The sequence below is a fragment of the Harpia harpyja genome, chromosome 8 (genome assembly GCF_026419915.1).
Source record: "Harpia harpyja isolate bHarHar1 chromosome 8, bHarHar1 primary haplotype, whole genome shotgun sequence".
In the NCBI taxonomy this organism is placed as follows: Eukaryota; Metazoa; Chordata; class Aves; order Accipitriformes; family Accipitridae; genus Harpia; species Harpia harpyja.
The window spans coordinates 12,337,248-12,343,247 of NC_068947.1; the positions used below are offsets into that span (position 1 = coordinate 12,337,248).

General features: G+C 51.7%; 1 protein-coding gene across 8 annotated transcripts in view; it reads right to left on the bottom strand.

Annotated features, from left to right (window-relative positions):
- Nucleotides 1-4,070, bottom strand: part of SLC37A1 (solute carrier family 37 member 1) — a 39,515-nt gene extending 35,445 nt beyond the window's left edge. For 4 of the 8 annotated variants that reach the window (XM_052794339.1, XM_052794334.1, XM_052794333.1 and 1 more), the window contains exons 1-2: nucleotides 3,921-4,070; nucleotides 2,652-2,731 (exon numbers count right to left, since the gene is read on the bottom strand). The gene's annotated coding sequence lies outside the window, so the exon portion shown is untranslated. Of the gene's footprint in view, nucleotides 1-265; nucleotides 382-2,651; nucleotides 2,732-3,920 lie in introns of those variants that run through there. The other 4 variants (XM_052794336.1, XM_052794338.1, XM_052794335.1 and 1 more) reach the window with 4 other exon arrangements.
- Between the last annotated feature and the right edge of the window lie 1,930 nt (nucleotides 4,071-6,000).

The following is a 6,000-nucleotide window of genomic DNA, read 5'->3' on the forward strand; positions in this document are numbered from 1 at the left end:
ACAAATAGGCAATTCCCCATCTTACAAAGATCTATTTTAACACACCAGAAAAATTCATGAGGTTGAAATTTGTTCAAAAATGACTGTAGTGTTTTCAGCACAGAATAGAGACTCCTCCAGCTTGAGAGTGGGTGCTGCTGAACAATGCTGCCACCAAGACTTGACCAGCACTCCCTCTTCCAGTTTCCCTGTCCCAGTATCAGTGCTGCACAGAGCACCGTATCGTCAGAAAACTTGGAAAAGAAAAAAAAAAAAGTTTCTTCACCACTTGAGCTCCCCACGCCAGCTCATCCAGCACAAGGGAGAAGGCAGGCTCACGTGCGTATGTGCCATACAGGGAGGACTGAGACTGTGGCAGCATCAATTCAGTTTCATTTAAAAATCTTGTAGAGTTCCTCCTGTTTACTCAAATTTGGCGAAACCCCTCAACAGAAAAAGATGCACAGCACCCTTTATTACAGGTACGGCAGCAGGAACTAGCTGCACTGTTATTTCACAGCAAGTCTGAGCCAACTGTTGAGTAAGATGACAAAAGGCAATGTAGGCAAAAGCTGTCACTGCAACTCATGCATACAAACAGAGCCTCCCTGTGTGCTAAGAGCAGAGCCACCCCAGCAGGATGCCAAATAACACACCAGGGTCTGCAGCATAACCCTCACCTTCCCGGTACCCCAGCTAGTGGGCTTAACGCCAGCACCAGCCACTGCCACGCTCCTGATGGGAAGCTGGTAGGATACAGGACAAGCTCTCCTGGTAAACAACGGGAGGTGAGCTAAAGCAAAATCTCCTTTGAAGAAAACACACCTCCCAAGACCAAGGGTTTTTATTAACCTGGGAATTTCAGAGGCTGCCACAGGGCAGGCAAAGGTGTGAGACCCTCTCCTCTCATCTTTATTGCCCCATCTTACTACACAAATTAAAACTACTCCTCCTCAGCCAGCTGAATGACAGCACCAAACAGTATCTGCTGTGTCAAAGCTGGCAACTTGAAAGCTTCACTATCCACATAGGCTTTTTCCCCAGGAATGGAGGAAAACTACCACCTCTTCACATAACAGAGTATCCCACCAAAAGATCAAGGGTCTGCTCCTTTATGCTAACACATTTTTGTCATACCTCTATTTTTTCAACAGTGTCCTGGGTCAGCTTGACACATCCCTGCCCTAAAAGTGAATTGACTTGCTAATCTCGTTTGGCATGTTCCACCTCCTCCCCCTGCCCCTGAATCAGATAACTGATTGTGCAATTAATCAGCAAACCCCACAATCATTCCCACCCAACAAGAGTTTCCTACCTCCTCTCTGAGGTTGCAGAGGTTAGGGAAAGTGCAACCCTACACCCTCCTCCCCTCTCCCACCCCCAGCTGCAGGTCCCTGCCTCCCTCTGTGTCACACCTTGCAGTCATACAGCCATGGTTCAGGTGGCTGATCCATCAGAAAACCTGCCCTAAACCAGCTGATCCAGTAGAGAATATTAACTCACTGCTATGTAGGATGAATCCAAAGCAGCAGGAGCATAAAGGCAGGGACTAAATGTGGGACTGCCACTTACAGCCACAGCTAGCTAGTTAGGTCAGCTGAACTCTTAATTTCAAACCAACAACAGCTTGTCAGTAATTTCGGGTTTGGTTGAAGTGAGCTGTGCTTCAGTGGGAGAAGAAAGGTAAAGAAGAAAAAAAGGTGGGCACAAGCAGCCCAGAGTAGGAGTGAATTTTCCTCCCAGCAGCAACAGATCTATTTCAGGGTGATCCTAAACCCTATTTCCCCTCTCTCACAGTTATCCCAAACACCAAAACTACTATTTAACTTAAGTGAGGTGACAAATATCTACTGGGAAAAAAATGAGAGGCCAGCAAAGAACAAAAATCTGAGTTCATAAACCTCTTTAAACAGTTCCCTTAAAATATAATGGGACAAGGCAATTGTCATCATAGAAAAGTAATTGTTTTAACAGGTTACTATTTAACAGCTTCAGTGTAAGCAGAAAAAGACTTCACACATCTTACAAAAGGTTTCGATGCTAAGCGGTCACACAAGGTTGCACATCTGTGCACCTGCTGCCCAGATCATACTCACACCACCTCCTAACAGTGTATCCTTGCCGTAAATCCAAAGTCACAAGGCCCTAGCAAAGACGACTGGACAATCAGCAGCATTTAGAGAACTGCACTGTAACTCTATTTGACAGGGGCTGATTTCATTTTATCTACTGCAGGCAGAGACACCTGAGCTCTCATTTACTCGCCAACAGCTTATCTCTGTCCCCATATACCCGTAAGTTCCTCTGACATTCATGTGCTTTTAATAAACAAATAAAACTTCCTCCACAAAAGCAAAGAAACTTGGGGCAATAAAACTTGTGATAACAGGTTATAAAGATCACATCCTGCTGTAGGTTAAACCAGCTTTTAAAACCAAGCTATTCTTCAGAAATGACATTAACAGGCTACAACACATAACCGGTGGTTTACTAATACATCGTTTATATTTCTGTTTTACTAATGAAGCCCAAGGACAAACTCCAATTCAATCACTCGAACTGGTTTTACATTCTTTCATTTTCAGCAACTATTTTACCCGACAGCAAAAACAAATACTTTCACTTCCTCCTTGTTGTACTGCAATGTATAAAGCAATACTCTGGGTACTTACTTTGAATCCATATTCACCTTCCAAACTTTGTATTGCTTCTTCAGGCTTCCTGCTGCACTGGCTGAAACATAGCTCCCTCCCTGAGGAAAATACAGTCAGTCGTGACTGGCCTTTACCACTGCAAATACTGCAAACCTTGGCTCAGCTGTGCTGCGCGCTGGAGAGAGAGAGTGAAGCTCCTGCCTGGCCCCTGCCCCCGTTACGCACAGTTGCCCTGGAGGGCAGACATTAATTCTGCGTATGCAGAGACAGCGGGTAATGCAAGTCCTCATCAGGGTGTCCTTAAGGACTCAAAAGGCCTGTAGACACATGCAAATCAAATGCATATTGTGCTTAATACCCAGCAGCTCTGCACCTGAGCCATAAACTGCCAAATCTATCAGCTTTGGACCCTAAATGGCCATACTCCTTCCATTTAATAAGAAAGCAGAAAACAGTTAGTCCTGGCTCAACGGCAGGGGACCAGAGTCCTTGTGAATACAGAGTGAATCCACACCTGCGCCCCGGGACCCAGCATTACCCACGGCACCGCACCACACGAGATGACCCACTGGAAGCCAGGGCAGCCACCCAGCCTCCCTAAACGCCGAGCCCAGGCCAAGGACAGCACACCCTCACCCTGCGGGGCCCGGCCAGGAGCTGAGCGAGGAGAAGGTGCCCAGCACATGCCTCTCCCTTGGCGGGCCTTCCCCAGCGGTACGAGGGGCTGTGGCCTCCAGGAGCACCCCACCCGGCTCGCACCCCACGGGGAGGCTTCAGGCCGTTCAATGCCAGCCGAGGGCTGGTCTCTGCCCCTGGGTTACAACTGCTCAGCGGGCTCCCGCCTGCAGCCGCGCAGCCTTAGGGGCACACGCCTACGGCTACTCCCGCCGCTGACAACGAATCCTGGGGGTGCCCCCAAAACAACCCTCCCCGGGTCCCGAGGCCTGACCCAAGCGACCCAAGCCCGTCAAGAAACGGAAGGGGGAAGGCAAGACAAAAGGGGAGAGAAAAGAAAGCGGAGAGCCGGGGGGCGGCGGTGGCCGGGAAGGTGAACGCCTGAGCCCCGGCAGCACCGCAGCCGCCTTCTCAACGCCTACCAGCGGAGAGCCGGCGCCGCCGCGCCCGGGTCAGCCCCCGCCCGGCCGCCGCCACTCCCGAGCAGCCCCGCGGGGGAAGGGGCCGCCGCCGCACAGGCGGGAACCGGCGGCGACGCCCCCGCTCCGCCCCCGCCGCGGGAACGGCAGGTGCACGGCGGCCCCCCCCTCCGCGTCCGCCCGCCAAGCCTACCCGCTGCCGCTGCTCTCGCCCTCCCGCCGCCGGTAGCTTCCTTCTTCCTGCCTGGCCTGCGCCGAGCCGAGCGGCCGGGCGCGGCTGCGGATCGCCAGCCGGCCGCGGGAGCTGCGCGGCGGGACCGGTCTGCCTGGGCCCCTCCCCTCCCCGCCGCGCCGCGGAGGAGGAGGAGGGCGCCCCGCGGCGGCGGGGCGGGCCGCGCCACGGCCGGGCTCCGCACGGCTCGGCTGGGCTCGGCGGGCAGCCGGGCACCCCCGCCGGGGCGGACCGGGCCGGGCCGCGGCGGCTGGCAGGAGTCGCGCCGTGGGCCGGTCCGTGCCGGCAGCGGGCCCCGCGGAGGCTCCGGGCCGCCTCTGTAGCGGTCGGCGAAGCCTCTGCGAGGGGGAAGCGCTGCCCCCGGCCCGGCCTCCCGCGCCGGCCGCGGCTTCCCGGGCCTCGCCGCCGCGGGGCTGAGGGGGCGGCGGCGGCTCCTCGGCGGGGCCCCAGCCCGCCGGGGAGAGAAGAGCCGCTCCTTGAGCCCGTGCTGCCCGCCGTCCCCGGCGACCCACCTGTCACCCCGGCCGCCAAACCACAAACGTTCAGAAATCACCCAGCAGGTCATCAGAAAACTGAGGGGAAAATTCGATGGTGCTTCTTTAAAAAAGAAATAATACATTTATTTTATTTGCCTTCTGGTTTCCTGATCCTGCAGTGCGTTTTCATTTTCAGCAACCATGTGTATTTCAAAGCTTAGTTAGTTAGATAAACATGTACTTCCAGCTGCAGGTCTGTTGATTTATCCTGACCACCTCACCAGTGCGGGTAACCCTATGCTGTTTATTTCATCCAAAATTGAATAAGTGCTAACAGTTACCTTTTGCAGCTTTTAATTTATCTGTATAACCATTTGTCCCCTGTAGAGTATCGCCTGCCTGGCACAAGCAACCCACTTAAGGCACTCAATAAAATGTTCGGTTTTATTTTGTCTCTTCCCTCTCATCTTGCACTACCTATGCTGGTAACACCAATAAAAGAAACTCTGACTCCTAGTGTGGTATTACTTAGGCCGCACATTTCAAACACTTACACACATGCTCAGCTTTGCTCCATGATCCCAGTGGTATCTTTCCTTCACTTTCTCCCAGTCAATAAACAAACCTTTCTGCCTTACAATAATGTTTGCAGAACCAGGGTTTCAGAGTTGCACTGGACCATTGCAAACACAGATGGGTGTTGCACAGTCTGATGCTTTTAAGCTTGTCACTGGCAGATGTTGATTCCTGCTCAGCCTCACACATCCTTCTAGCTGAGATTTTTAAGTAGTGAATCAGAGGTTAAAAAAAAAAAGTCTTTACATCATCTCCCCAAACCCTACAAAGTTCCTACTTCAAAAGCTAATGCACTGCTCTTGATTATCATCAATCTTGTCTTCTAAGGAGATGATTTTGGTCCACAGATAAAAGCAAAAGCCGCTACTCAGCATCAAAAGGTCTCGCATTAGCACAGCTTTTACAGAATCATCCTGTCATATAAGAAAAACCACAGTTTCATCCAGTATCTCGGGGAAAGGACAATGCGTAGTTGCTTTTTGACAATATGGTCCCATGCCCCTTGTGAATCCAAATGAAAAATCGTCTGCCCCAAACCCTGACCAGCTCAGCTGAAATGGCTGATGCCCTGGGCAGTAGATTAAGTTTAGCAGACTCTTAACACTTGGAGGTGGAGCATAAACAGGCATGTCCCAGAGCTGCTTTAGCTCTCCGCGTTTACTGTCTCCTGTATGGGGGTGCATGAACTGGAGAAGGAAATACTTCAAGCCTCTTTATTCTTCTGAGCAGGCGTATCATGGAAATGTCATTGTCTTACGGAGAGGGCATTTGTTCTCTGGGGTGGAAAAGCACATGCTAATGTCAGATATAGATGGGGTAGTTACAGCCAGAGCAGAGCATCTGTGTATGTTGATGTTTGCCATTTCTGCTGTAACAACCATTTAGCAGAGGCAAAACTAGTCAGGAAATGCTCCTCCAAGAACAGTGATTTGCATGAATCATGTGGCTGCACTTTTGCACCAGGATGGGAAAGCACCCAGGCACTGTCT